The 14,463-nt window shown below is 38.5% G+C and overlaps 1 non-coding gene across 1 annotated transcript; it reads right to left on the bottom strand.

The window, feature by feature from the left end:
- Positions 1-1,623: 1,623 nt before the first annotated feature.
- Positions 1,624-1,730, bottom strand: LOC114076223. Its single transcript, XR_003577096.1, has one exon. It is a non-coding gene; the product is annotated as a small nucleolar RNA R71 (small nucleolar RNA).
- Between the last annotated feature and the right edge of the window lie 12,733 nt (positions 1,731-14,463).

The raw sequence follows: 14,463 nt of genomic DNA, 5'->3' as shown, positions 1-14,463 counted from the left end.
TTAATTATGATCGCGCGTTGCACACTTAAAGCCCTATTTTGGTCAGTTTGACTTTTAGTATAAATAGGGTTATATTTTAGTTTTACAATTATTCTTTTTCTAATTTTTTGAACGTGAAGACTGAGAGAATGACGCTTTGAATTTTTTAGGGTTTATACTCTCTTTTTTTATCTTTCAATCTTCTTTGAATGATTCAAAACATTTTAAGATTGATTTGATGACTATTAGTAGCTAAAGACCCTAGCTCTAGGGCTGTTGCTACAAGATGAATGAAATCTGTTGAATTTGATAAGAGTTTTACTATGAATTATCTATGAATCATTCTTATGTTCTTTCTCTTGGTATTTCATGCTTGATCACCATTGAAATAAATATATTGTCCCAATTTAACTCAAGAGATGAATAAAAGGATAGAACGTGGTATATAAGGATCTTGTTCCATTCTAAATAGTTAGGGTTGATTCGTTTCTAGGATAGAGTTATACATAGAAACCTTGCTTGGATCACCATACAGGAAGATAACTTAATGCTCGGTATTTAATCATTCTATCCCTGCTCAATGATGTAGTTTGGGTTTTATTTATCGTAGGCGATTAGAGGTCGAAAGATCATGATCATACATCGAACCCGTGATTCACCGATGAGATAATTCTAAAAAAATAGTTATTAAATGATATAGGTTGGATGATTCCTAGTAGAAGTTGCAACCCTGGATCTTTCCCACATCATTGTTTGAAACTTAAGAAGTTGAATCATAAGCGTTACACTTTAGTTTAAGTAAATCTAGTTAGTTGAATACTTTTACCAAATCAAAAAATTGTACTTAAGTTGATGAATGAGTTGGAGAAAATGATAGAGTTCAGTCATAAGTCCCTGTGGGTACGATACTCGAATCTTTAACAAGAGCCACTTTATTGCCTGTACGATCACGTGCACTTGCGTGTGTGATTTGACTGCAACATGTCTTAGGCGCCGCTGCCAGGGACTTTAGTTATTAGAAAATATTTGATTTATCTAGTTCTAAAGTTATACACAAGTGTTGACAACTTGACCTTAGAATTTCATTGTTGTAGGTTGCTTGATACTCCAAACTAGACGACGATCGAGAATTGTTGTGCCTCTCTTAGAACCTGAACGATTCATAAATAGAGAACTAAGGCAAGCAGAATATCCAATTCCTTTGGTCATTGGGGAATTACCATCTCCAATAGATAAAACTAAGGAAAGAGAACAGACACCTGAAACAATGGCAGTTAATGAGATGAGATTAGAGATGTGGAAATCCCATGACCCACCAATGTGACGTCATGCATTCAAAAACCTGAGGCTAGTGGGAGATTTGAACTGAAACAGAGTATGGTGCAAATATTGCACTCAAATGGATAGTTTACTAGTCTCTCGCATGAGGATCCTACGGTTCACATTCAGAACATTTTTGAGATCAGTGATACGTACATTCCAACTGTAGGGAATAAAGATTATGTGAGGCTCACCTTATTCCCCTTTTCTCTGTTGGGGGAATAAAAAAGATGGTTGAATTCAGAGCCCGGAAACTCAATCACCACTTGGAATGATCTAGCACAGAAATTCCTCATTAGATTCTTTCCATCTAGAAAGACAACTAAGTTGAGGAGTGACATTTTAGGCTTCAGGCAGAAAGGTGGTGAAAACTTGTACAAGGCTTGGGACAGGTTCAAATAAATGTTGATAAGTGGCCCTCATTATCATCAAGCCAATGAGGTGTTAGTACATACCTTCGTTGAAGGTCTGGAGCCAAACACCAAGATTTTGCTTGATTTGGCTGTTGGTGAAAAAGCTTTCGAGAAGACTTATGCAGAACTATACACCTTTCTAAATCGGATTTCTCAAGGGAACCTAGAGTTGAATGGGAGTGGTTTAAAACCGGTAGTTCAGAAAATTGCATGTGTACTAGAGATTAACGCTGTGGCTGTGCTAACTGCACAAATCTCTGCCATGCCTAATATGATGAATACACATTTTAGCAACATGGCTTTGGGACAACATACCGCTCAAGTTAATGCAGTTCGACAACCACCATCTTGGTGTGAGATATGCGGTGGAAGTGATCATAGTGCAAAGATTTGTGATGCAAACCCAGACTTTGTAAATTTTATAGGTAATGCTCAGAGAGGAGGAGTCCAACAAAACTATTGAAATTCGTACAACCCAAGTTGGCATAACCACCCAAACGTTTCTTGGGGGGAATCAAAATCAAGTCCGGGGACAGAAATCAGTATAGACCTCAAGGTAATTCACAAAGGTATCAAGGACATATGCAGAAGGAACAACCTAAACCGCAATCTAGGAATATGAGTGTTGAGGAGATGTGAAGAAAATTATGGCATATCAAGCTCAGTTGGCCGCAGAAGTGCGAAATAATCAGCTAGCTACTCAGAACCTAAAGAAATAATTTGGGCAGTTTGCTAGTGCTCAAAATTCTAGACAACAAGGAGGGTTATCTGGTAACACTGATCCAAACCCAAAACAGGTGAATGATGTGAGTACTCGTAGTGGTCTACAATTGGAGGAACTAGCTCCTAAAAAAAACACCATTGAAGCAGTAAGCAAAGACAGTGAACAAAAAAGGGTTGATCCAAAAGAAAATGAAGCAATTGCACCCACTGAGAAGGTACAACCAACAGCAAGACCACCTCTTCCATTTCCTCAGAAGTTCAAGAAACAAAAGGAGGATGAATGCTTTGGTAAGTTTCTATCTTTGCTAAAACAAGTTCATATTAACTAGCCTTTGGTAGATGTTTTGCTGGGTATACCTAGGTATGCGAAGTATATTAAGGAGATTCTGGCAAATAAAAGGATGCAGACAGAATATGAGAGAGTTGCACTTACTGAAGAGTCAAAATCAAGGATTGAAAATAGGTACTCATTAAATTGAAAGATCTGGGCAACTTAACGGTGCAGATTACGATAGGTCAGAGTATTAATGCCCGAGGGTTGTGTGATTTGGGATAAAGCATAAAGTGATTCCAACCTTACAGTACAAGAAACTGGGGTTGGGTAGTCCGAAAATAACCACCATAGTTTTACAATTGGCTGATAGATATGTAGCCAAACCTGAAGGGGTGGTGGAAGATGTGCTAGTGTAGATGGGATCTCTAATTTTCCCAGTGGACTTTGTGGTGCTGAACTTTGAGCTTGATCTGGAGGTCTCATTCACCTTAGGCCGACGATTCTTATCCACGGGGAGAGCTATGATAGATGTAGCAGCTGGGCAACTCACTATGAGAGCTCATGATAAAGTGGAGGTTTTTGATATGTACAAAGCATTGAAGATGCCAACGATATATAAGGAGTTTACTGCTATTACTGTGATAGATATAGAGAAGAATCTAAGTACATAGTGGCTAAGGATCCTCTGGATCAAGTGTTGAGAGGTGATGACATCTATGAAGATGATGAGGCATATGAAATTGTGCAATTCTTAGCTGTATCATTAGTAACAACTACTGCAGAGAGATGGGATCCATTAAACATGGTGTTAGGACCTCCACCTAATCCCTCCATAGAGAGAACTCCTAAGCTAGAGTTGAAAGAGCTTCCGGCCCATCTCAGGTATGCATTTTTTGGTAAAGAAAACACTTCACCGGTTATTTTGTCTATAGAATTATCTGAGAAACGGGTTGAAGCAGCATTATTGATTCTCAAGAAGAGAAAAGCACCATTAGGTTGGAAAATGTCAGATATCCATGGTATAAGCTCAGCCCTCTGTATACAAAAGATATACATGGAGGAAGGAGTTAAGTCAAATGCACAGTATCAACGGAGATTGAATCCTTTGATGAAGGATGCATTCATAAAGGAAGTGATTAAGTGGCTCGATGCAGGGATAGTGTACCAAATATCGGAGAGTAAATGGGCGAGTCTAGTGAAGTGTGTGCTTAAGAAAGAGGGGATGACGATAAATGATAAGAATTAATTGATTCCCACAAGAACAGTAAATGGGTGGAGGATATGCATGGATTATAGGAAACTAAATGAAGCCACCAGAAAGGACCATTATCCGGTGCCCTTCATTGCCCAGATGTTAGATAGGTTGGTTGGTCAGGAGTATTACTGCTTTCTTGATGGGTATTCAGGGTATAATCAGATTGTTATTGCACCCGAGGATCAAGAGAAGACAACATTCACATGTCCATATGGCATTTATGCATTTAAACGTATGCCATTTGGGTTGTGAAATTCCCCAGCTACTTTTCTGAGATGCATGATGGCACTCTTCCATGATATGGCGGAATACTATGTAGAATTTTTATGGTTGACATTTCGGTTTTTCCTGAGTCTTTTGAAGTATGCTTAATCAATCTTAATAGAGTACTTGCCAGGTGTGAGGAAACAAACTTGGTATTAAATTGGGAAAAGTGTCATTGCTTGCTGAGAGAAGGAATTGTGTTGGGTCACAAGGTATCCAAGAGTAGGCTTGTCACATCCGGGGAGCGCCCCTTAGAAGTAACATGGTGTACTTGACCTTTCGGAGGTCTTACACAAGCCCATAGTTATCATTCACCGAATTGACATAGTATATTTAATGAAAATCTAAAACTTTTCATAGCACCTAATATGCTAGAAACTTTACTTCATATACATATAAAAAACATAAGTCGTAATACATTGTTAGACCCTAAGTATCTTTGCCATCTTAGACTCAACAACTTTGGAGTACATTAGGGACACGACCCATAAGACATAAAAATAAGTACAATATTTAAGACTTTACAGTAAACCATAACATAGGAAATTGTTGGACTTAAGGATTCCTTTCCTTGAGCTTGGGAATCACATATCAAGATCCTAAATCATAGACAACCTTTAAGCATCCATAACCTACATTTTGTGTAAAAAATAGAGAAGAATGGGATTAGTACAATAATGCGCTAAGTATGACAACCATCCAAAAACATGCATTCAGAAGAAAGGGACATTTTCTTGAAATCATACTTCATTCCTTTTTGAGTAAATTTTTATAAAACCTTTAAACAATAGCATTACAATCAAAGGCCAAACATCATAGAAAATCACATATAGAATTTAAGTCATAATTGGGGTCACTTTACAGTGAGCTCAATTCCTTTAACAGTGAACTATTTTTCCTTTTTATTCATTAACGTCCCAAGTAACCCTCTAATGATACTTGGTGCAATGCATCACCTTAAGGCCACAATAAAGCATACATACAATCTATACAAGACAACACATACCATCATAGAAGTATAGTACAACATAGACGTAGTTAAGTCAAGACCTTCATCATATAGTCAACAAAATCAACATCATTCATAAAGACTCATATCATGCACATCTTCATAACAAGTAGACAAATACTACAATGTCATGCATAAGGAACACATACATAGTGACATGCATTAGAACACCTTCCTAGAAGTTCTTAAGGAGCTACTAGTGCAATGTCTAGATGGGTTCATTACTTCCTCCTACCCTAGGTAACCTCCCTTAAGTCTTTCTAGTTAGGGTCCTAGTCATTTACTTCCTTTTTCCATTTTACATTAGGGAAACTATAACCTTAACCGACATGCACCATGTGATGCTAAACATGGAATCCGGTGTCATAGAACCCCACGCCAAAAGGAGGTGGTCTACCGGTCAAAGTAGATCCAAATGTGACATAGCTTTGTAGGTGGAATCCACTAGCTAGTATCCTATGGTGGCAACATAGTTACGGAACTTGGAGGTACATGTGAAAAACCTCTTTATGCCAAGATTAGGCATTGTAGTTATTCACTTATGGAAACCCTATTTATTTCCATTGAGGCATTGTGGTTATCCACCTCATGAGATTTATGGTGACCTACCTTCCTACCATAGGAAGGGACACACACTCATATTCAATTTCATTGGTGCTAAGCTAAGTTCCCTTAATTGAAAACCTTTATTATATTTTTACTTTATAAAACATAGGTTTAGGAGAGTCATCCCCTTATATGCTTAACTCATAGGTCATAGATGAAAGTTAATCAACCAAATCATGTAAAGAATCCCTTCACATGAACATAGCATATGTAAAGCATCATCTAGTTTAGGGTACACATCAACACACCATTCAAGGCCCCTCTCTTGACTAGGTCTTCATACATGTGTGTGTATACATATATGTGAGCAAACCTTTCACATAACGCATTATGAAACACATGTTCATATAGACATATTCATACATATACAAACCAAAACTACAACTATCCTATCAAGGTACACATGTGCAATGCATAGGAAAAGTCTCATACCCTTTCCCATACTAGTACACCTACAAAGTCTTCCTAGCTAAGGAAACACATATGATGCTTTCATAAACATCATCTTAACATGCATAGTAGTAGACACTAGTGAATATGAGAACTACCTTTCATTTAGACACCATGGCCTCTACTACTTGTAACATGCATGTAAAGTGAGTGCGTGTGTACATTGGTCAACATGATCACATAATGGCTATCAATAACATATTGAGGCATCCACCCTCTTAGACCATAATACTCTTTCAAGCATAAACAACTCAAGACACAATGGCATAGGAGACAAGCCAACTTCATATTACACTTAAGACTCCTAACTTGTGCTATTCATGTATTCACATAGGGGCACATAGGTAAGGGATTATTAACCATTTTTAACTCATCAATGGAAGCACCTATACTGTACCCTAACATGGATATACACATGCTTACACAATACCCATACAACCGAAATCACAACTAGAATAGGAAAGTAGGCATAAGCTTCACATAGTATCATCATAAGCACATGTTAATATATTCATATATTTGCCTTCATGGCCATGTTAAACACATATATAGATTGACAATAAATTAAACACCTCCACCATAAGTAGACCATACGACACAATTCCATACAAGGATTCATCAACATTACTATAAAGAAATAGAGAAGTAAAAGAGTAAAGGGATTCTTACCAAACCTTTGGCCTTTGGTCATCATTGACCATTACTACAACTTCATCAATAAATCAAACATAATAAGTATCTTAAGGTACCATAATCATACACAAAGTTAAACATAAGCTACTACAAGGCCATGCTACGACTAGTACAACATATCATTAACATGCTAGAATGAAGAAGGACATAGATCATCAACCAACTTCACTTGCATGGATTATAGATCATATTTCATCAATAATATCAATCCATGTCAGTAGCTAATCATACACTTAGTCATATCAAAATCATGCTTAAAGCACTTCAACATCAAGCTACTATAGTAGGCATTAAGCTATCAATTCAATGTAGAGAGAATAGGCCATCTTATTAATTTTACCAAAGTATTAATCATCAATCATATTTTGCCAATAAATTACATGCTAGGCAGTATCTAACGAGATCGGAAATCAAGTATTATTCATACCTTATTCACCTTAGAATATAGATCACATCACCTACATAGCATTATCAATTCATAGACTAAGAGAATATGATCATCAACGATTTACACCCGCAATTCATCCATAATATAACCTAAAACAGTAGCTATAAGAAACTCAACGTAATCAAAGTCTTACAACAATCAACTTAAAGCCAACCTTACAGTGAATACATAGATCATAGTCTAGTTTTGTTCAAATCTTCATACATGGCTTCACATGGGTAATTCATCAATGATTCACCATAAATATACATACTAAATAGTAGACATAATCATATTAACATAATTTAATCACAAATCTACATGCATAAGATCAAGATCATAAAGCCATACATAGGCTAAAATCGAGTTTGTGAAAGATGCATGGGTTCATCATGCAATAGAATTGAAAATCATGTCCAAATCAGTAGATAATAATCAATGTATTCATATTATGCTTTTGAAATCAATTTAAGAAAGAACCCATGGCTAGAATGAAGAAGAAGAACTTGATCATATTTATTTTTTTTTGAAAAATTTGAGATTAACTCTCTAGATGGAAGGATAACTAGAGATAAAGGATCACTTACATTAAAATATCTAAAACTTGATGATTCATACATGGAAATCCAAGCTACAAGTTGTTCCTGAGCTTCACCAACAATGGAGGTTCCAGAGAAAAAAGTTTTGAAGGTAAAAGTCTAATTTGGTGAATTGTATTGGGAGTGGGGTTGATCATGTTTTTACTCCCTTATATACACCCAAAAGTAGATAAATAAAACAGTTAGAATAATTTTAGGACATGGGGTGAATTTCCCTTTCACCCTTTAAATAAAACAGACGCAGGTAACATATTGTAGGCCACCATCGACGAAACCATCTATTGGCCGTTGGTCAGTCGACGGGCCGTGCATTGGATTCCGTCTTTTGGTCCTTGGCAAAATTTTGGCTTTATAACTGCATAATATAATTACCAATAGACTATAACTCACATATGGGCTGTTGGTTGACAAACTGGCCGTCGTTTGGTCCGTCGATTGACACTGCCAAGGCAGTGTCTTGACCAGGCTTGGATCCTTCTTGTGGGGCCTTTTGTGAGGCCCTTTTGAAATTGTACCCGGATTTTTCCAAAGTAAATACAATCCTTAACAAGTTTTAGACCTCCCACATGAGTTTCACCCAAATAAAACACCTGCAACTCGTTAAAACAGGCTAGGCCCCATCAAGACACACGTTGAGCCCCTTAAGGGCTATCTTTCGAACGCCTTGGACGTTCTTGGTCGTTGGACCTCCAAACTTCTTAAAACTTTTTATAACATCTTTAAAAATCATTATAAATAATTTAATACTTAATAATATCATGACATACAGTCTATAAACACGCATGGACACATGAGGCACATAGGCGACTAGTCGTCGAACGTTTTGGTCGTCCTTTGACGTTCGACTTCCAAATCCCTATAAACTTTACACACTGCTTCTAAACCATATTATAAGTAATTTTAGGACCTTATAATCTTAATACCAACATTTTAGACTCTAGAACCCTATCTCATTTTGAGGTCTTACAAGGCTGGAGGTGGATAAAGAAAAAGTAGAAGTGATTGAGAAGTTGCCACCCCCAATATCGGTGAAAGGAGTGAGAAACTTTATTATCCATGTTGGTGTCTATAGGAGGTTCATTAAGTACTTCTCTAAAATTTCTAGACCCATTTGCACTTTATTATAAAAAGAGATGAAATTCTTGTTTGATAACAAATGCTTGGAGGTGTTTGAACTGTTGAAGCAGAAGTTAATTGAGGCCCCTATACTCATTGCACCAAACTGGGAACTTCCAGTTGAGATGATGTGTGATGCTAGTGATATTTTTGTTGGAGCAGTGTTGGGGCAAAGGAAGAACAAGGTGTTTCACTCCATGTATTATGCGAGTAAAACAATACATGAAGCCCAGACAAATTACATTGTTACTGAAAAAGATATGTTGGCCTTGGTGTATGCATTTGAAAAATTCATGTCATATATGGTAGGAACAAAGGTGATAGTCTATACTTATCATGCTGCAATATGATATCTGTTTAACAAGAAGGATACCAATTTAGATTGATCTGGTGGATCCTTCTTCTTCAAAAGTTTGATATGGAAATAAGAGCTAGGAAGGGAACGGAAAATCAAATAGTTGATCGTCTCTCCAGATTAGAGGAATCATCCCATGTGGTAAATGAAGGTCAAATTCATGACGATTTCCCTGATGAACAGCTTTTTACACTGGACATTGCACAGGTACCATGGTACGTTAATATTGTGAACTTTCTGGTGAGTAGTTTATTTTCACCTGGGGCATCAACACACAGAACCAAAGGTTGAGGTATGTTGCTCGATTTTATATATGGGATGATTCGTATTTGTTTAAGTAGGGTCCTATTCAAATGATGAGGAGGTGCATAGCTGAGCAGGAGGCACCACAAGTGTTGAAGAGATGCCACGTCTCACCGTATGGTGGAGATCATGGGGGAGAAAGAACGACACATAAGGTATTGCAATCTGGGCTCTTTTGGCCTACCTTGTTCAAAGATGATGCTTTGCTTGTTTGAGGTTGCGATTAGTTCCAAAGAATTGTCACCATTTCAAGAAGGCATGAGATGCCTTGGAATAACATTTTGGAGGTGGAGATCTTCGATGTATGGGGGATTGATTTTATGGTATCATTCCCATCTTCTAGACGTAACCAATATATTCTAGTCGTAGTGGCATGTCCAAGTGGGTCAAAGTTGTTGCACTGCCAATTAATGACTCCAAAGTGGTTGTGAAGTTCATTAGAAAACACATTTTCACCAGGTTTGGAACACCAAAGGTCATAATAACCGATGGAGGTACACATTTTATCAATAACTTTATTCATTATATGTTGGCTAAGTATGGGGTGAGGCATAAAGTTGTGACGGCGTACCATCCTCAAACTAGTGGACATGTTGAGGTGTCAAACAGGGAGATAAAGTAGATCAATCAAAAGATTGTAAATGCCTAGAGAAAGGATTGGGGTGACAAGCTAGATGACGCCTTATGGGCGTATCAGACTGCTTACAAGACACCGATAGGGACTTTTCCTTATCAAATGGTGTTTGGAAAAACTTGTCACCTTCCAGTTGAGTTGGAACACAAGGCATTTTGGGCAATAAAGAATCTGAATTTAGACGCAGAGTTAGCCGGAAGAAAAAGGATTGCACACCTGCACGAACTAGAAGAGTTCAGGCTTCATGCCTATGAGAATGCAAGAGGATACAAAGAGAAGGCTAAAAGGTGGCACAACAAGCATATATTGTCAAGAACCTTCGATCATGGTCAACTAGTGTTATTGTTCAATTCTAGGTACCCAGGAAAGCTCCGGTCTAAATGGAGTGGTCCATTCAAGGTAGTCTGAATGACTCAACATGGTGCGGTTGAGTTAAGAAATAAGGGTGATAGTTCCACATTCCTGGTGAATGCGCAAAAGGTGAAATATTATTTTGACAAGGATGTGGATCACGAGGTCGATACGCTTAGACTAGACAATGAGTGAGGCCTGGGATGGGTCGTGCCGCAATGTTAAATCAGGCGCTACATGAGAGGTAACCCGTGAACCATTCTAATAGTTTAGGAATTCTTTGTTTTTAAAAAAAGAAAAAGAAAAACAAAGAAAGGAAAAATACAAAAATATGAGTCATGCCATGACCAAAACTAAGGAGCTGGATGGGAGGCAACCCATCATGGTTATTGAATGAGTTTTTAGTGCAGGGGTGTAGGGTACGATATTCGAGTCATTGAGCCTCGTGTTCGTCCCACATCGCGTGGTAGGGTGCATTTCCTGCCTCGCTAAAGAAATTCAAGGTAGAGCACCTCATGTAGCTTGCGTGTCGCGTGGTTGGGTGCAAGAATTGATTTCGACAGTGAAGTGTTTTCACATTACATAAAACAACCAGTGCGTATCGACCCGCGTGGAGGACGCATGCCAACAAAATTAGGTCAATTGGAATTTTGAATCCAGAAGACCTCGTGTTGGTCCCGCGTCACGAGGTGTGTCCCAAAAATTAGGACAACTGGAATTTTAATTCCACAAGATCTCGTGTAGGCGCGCATTGTGGAGTCAGGTAAGTATTGTGGAATTTTCATTAAATTAAAATGGGTTTAACCCATTTAAAAAGAAATAACCCGACCCATCCCCACCTTCTTAGATTAAATCCCAATTTCCCCCCATTTTCCCCTATTCTTTTCTCTTCTATCGCGCAGCCCCTCTCTTCTTTTTCACCCCAAATTTCCTCATTTCTCGTGGTCCCTCACGTATCGTGCAACTAGGGAAGGTTTTTCTCTTCTGTTGTTTTCTTTCAACTCTCACTCAGGTATGTCTCTTCTTGCTTTCATGGTGTTTAAATGAGGGATGAAAGGTATTGTTTTCTAGGGGTATTAAGGGTCAATTGGAAGAAGGTTGATGGTTGTTTGGGTGTTATAATTGCTTGAAATTTCACATATTTCGAATTCTTGAGTCGAAACTATCATTGTTGTTGTTGTGGGGTAGATTACTTTGGTGATTACAGTTAGTGGGGGTAGGAAGTTATGGAATAGTGGGTTATAGTGTGTGGTTGTTGTGTAACTGGGTTTGTGATAATTGTTGTTGTTGAGTTCTTGAGTAGATAGAACAATTGCTTGGCTATGTTGCATTCAGTTATCGTGATGATTTGGTTTTTTCATAGCGCTTACTAATGGTTTGTGTGGGTGTTTTAGGATATAATGGTTAAGCAAGTAATGAATTTTCTTATTGGCCGATTATTTTACGCTATATCATTTGGGAAGTCTGAGTACCAAAGTTTGTAGTACCATAAGTACACCATCCATGTTTTGTTGATGAATAGTCACCCATGGGACTAAGATTGCACATCTTATGCAGGTAATTATGTCAACCTCACAACGACCGGGAAACACTGTTGCTCAGGCTTCCCTAAAGAAAAGGCCAATGAGTGGGAATGTCTCACTAGACCCCCAACCCTCAGAGGGTAGACGTGACAATATGGGCTAAAGGCGGTGTTCAAGGAAGGAAAAATTGGTACAAAGAGCACACAGAAATTTCTTACTTCTCTGGTGTGTGCGTTGATCGGGACAGCCTAGCTCGCGAGTTCCCATATATTGTAAGGGGGATGCGAGAGATTAGGCTTGGCTTTGCATTTGAAGAGCCGGAAGAGTGTGACTTGAGCATGGTTCTTGAGTTCTATGCTAAATGAGTTCCGTACACACACTCTCATTTTGTCGCTATCTGTGGTAGATACGTGCCCATCACACCTACAAGCATCAATGATCTATTGGGCACGGCGGAAGGCACAGACCCATTGGTGTTAACTCGGCTGAATATCCGACCTCCCTATTAGGCCATTCGCCATTTGATTTGCGGACCACAGTCCATGGCTCGGTTGACAAAGTAACAAGAGGTATGACAAAACCATCCATATGCTCACATGCTCAGAGAGACAAGGGTCTGGTTGAAGATTGTGATGAACTGCTTGATTCCCGGTCTGCATTATACGGATATCACACGTGATCGGGTGTGTCTGTTGTATGCTTTGATGATAGAAAGGAGCTGAATATAGGTGCCATCATCAAGTCAGCTATGAGGAAGGCTAGGGTTCGCAAAGGCCATAGGTATGCATTTGGTGGACTCATTGCAAAGATGTGTCGTCGTGCAGGTGTTCCAACGAAGAACCTGGATTATATGGAAACCTTCTACCCCGAAGCTGAGGATATTACACGGAAAAAATAGCCTGCTTAGGTCCCACTCTTACCATTGCGGAGCGTCACCAATGAGATGAGTTGATCATGGCGCGGATGCATGGATTGGAGATGTTGCGCTATAGTACTGGTAGTCGACCATCCAATGTGGTTGAGCTTCTGGAGATTAACCAACACTACCCATTGAATACACATGTTGAGGCGTTGTTGGGTATTGGCCAAACGTTCACAGAGCCATTAGATGATGACATTACGACGAATGAGGATAATTGCGCACCGGCTCACTCAGATTCTGAGGACGAGATGGATCCTCCAAAGGCAGGTTATGGTGCCGAAGGCAATGGTGCCATGGAGGATTAGTCAGGGAGTGTTTATCTTACACTTTGAACGGAACTGAAATTTCTTTTTCTTTGCACTTGAGACAGTGTTATTGTATAAGTGTGGGGTGGGGTGAAACATTGTCTGTTTATGGCTTTTTGATTTTCATGTTTTGTTTTGATTTTGGGTTCCTTGGTAGTTTTTTACGGTTCTTTAGCCAAGGATAGTATCTTTTAACCGTACAAAAAGATTATTGTATTAGGATTGAGACTCTAGTCATAGATCGAGTCAAGTTGCCCAATGATAGATGGTGACGATCGTCTTAAGGGAAATTGTGTCACTTGATTCGTAGGTTGGGTTATGCTGAAGCCATAATTCTAACCACATGTATGAGCATATTTTAATTGATATATGAATACAGTGCAATTCTGTGCATGCTATAGAAATGTACAACTTAAGCTTAAATGACCATTCTATGCAACATGATTGTGTGCTGACATATCTTTCTTACTGCAACTTGTGCCATGACTGGTGAGCTATTGATATAATCCATGACATGCTTTTGTGTCTAGAACTTGTCCAAGTTGTTATTAAAGCGAAATGTAGGTGTATTGTGCATAAAAAGATTATAGTAGGCTTTCTTTGGAAATTGTTTATAAATTGAGCTTGTTTAGTATCCCTAGCTAGCCCACTTAAGCCTTTAACCTTAATTTTGTCGGAACTCACTGAATAAGTCGAATCCCTTTTATTGATCCCATAATTTTGATCCTGATCCCTAATACACTGTGATAGGCTGAAAGGAAGAAACATAGAGAAGGTGATGAAGCGTAGTTGGGAATGCAAAGGACTAAAAACAGTAAGGGAATGCCACAGGAAGAAGAAGCTAATTAAATAGCTTGATGATATATACGCCTGAACCTCAGATATATCTCAAAGTCAAGGGTAGCTACTACATATATATATATGTATATATATATATATATA

The sequence above is a fragment of the Solanum pennellii genome, chromosome 2 (genome assembly GCF_001406875.1).
Source record: "Solanum pennellii chromosome 2, SPENNV200".
Taxonomy (NCBI): Eukaryota; Viridiplantae; Streptophyta; class Magnoliopsida; order Solanales; family Solanaceae; genus Solanum; species Solanum pennellii.
This window is presented reverse-complemented; position numbering and strand designations above follow the sequence as displayed.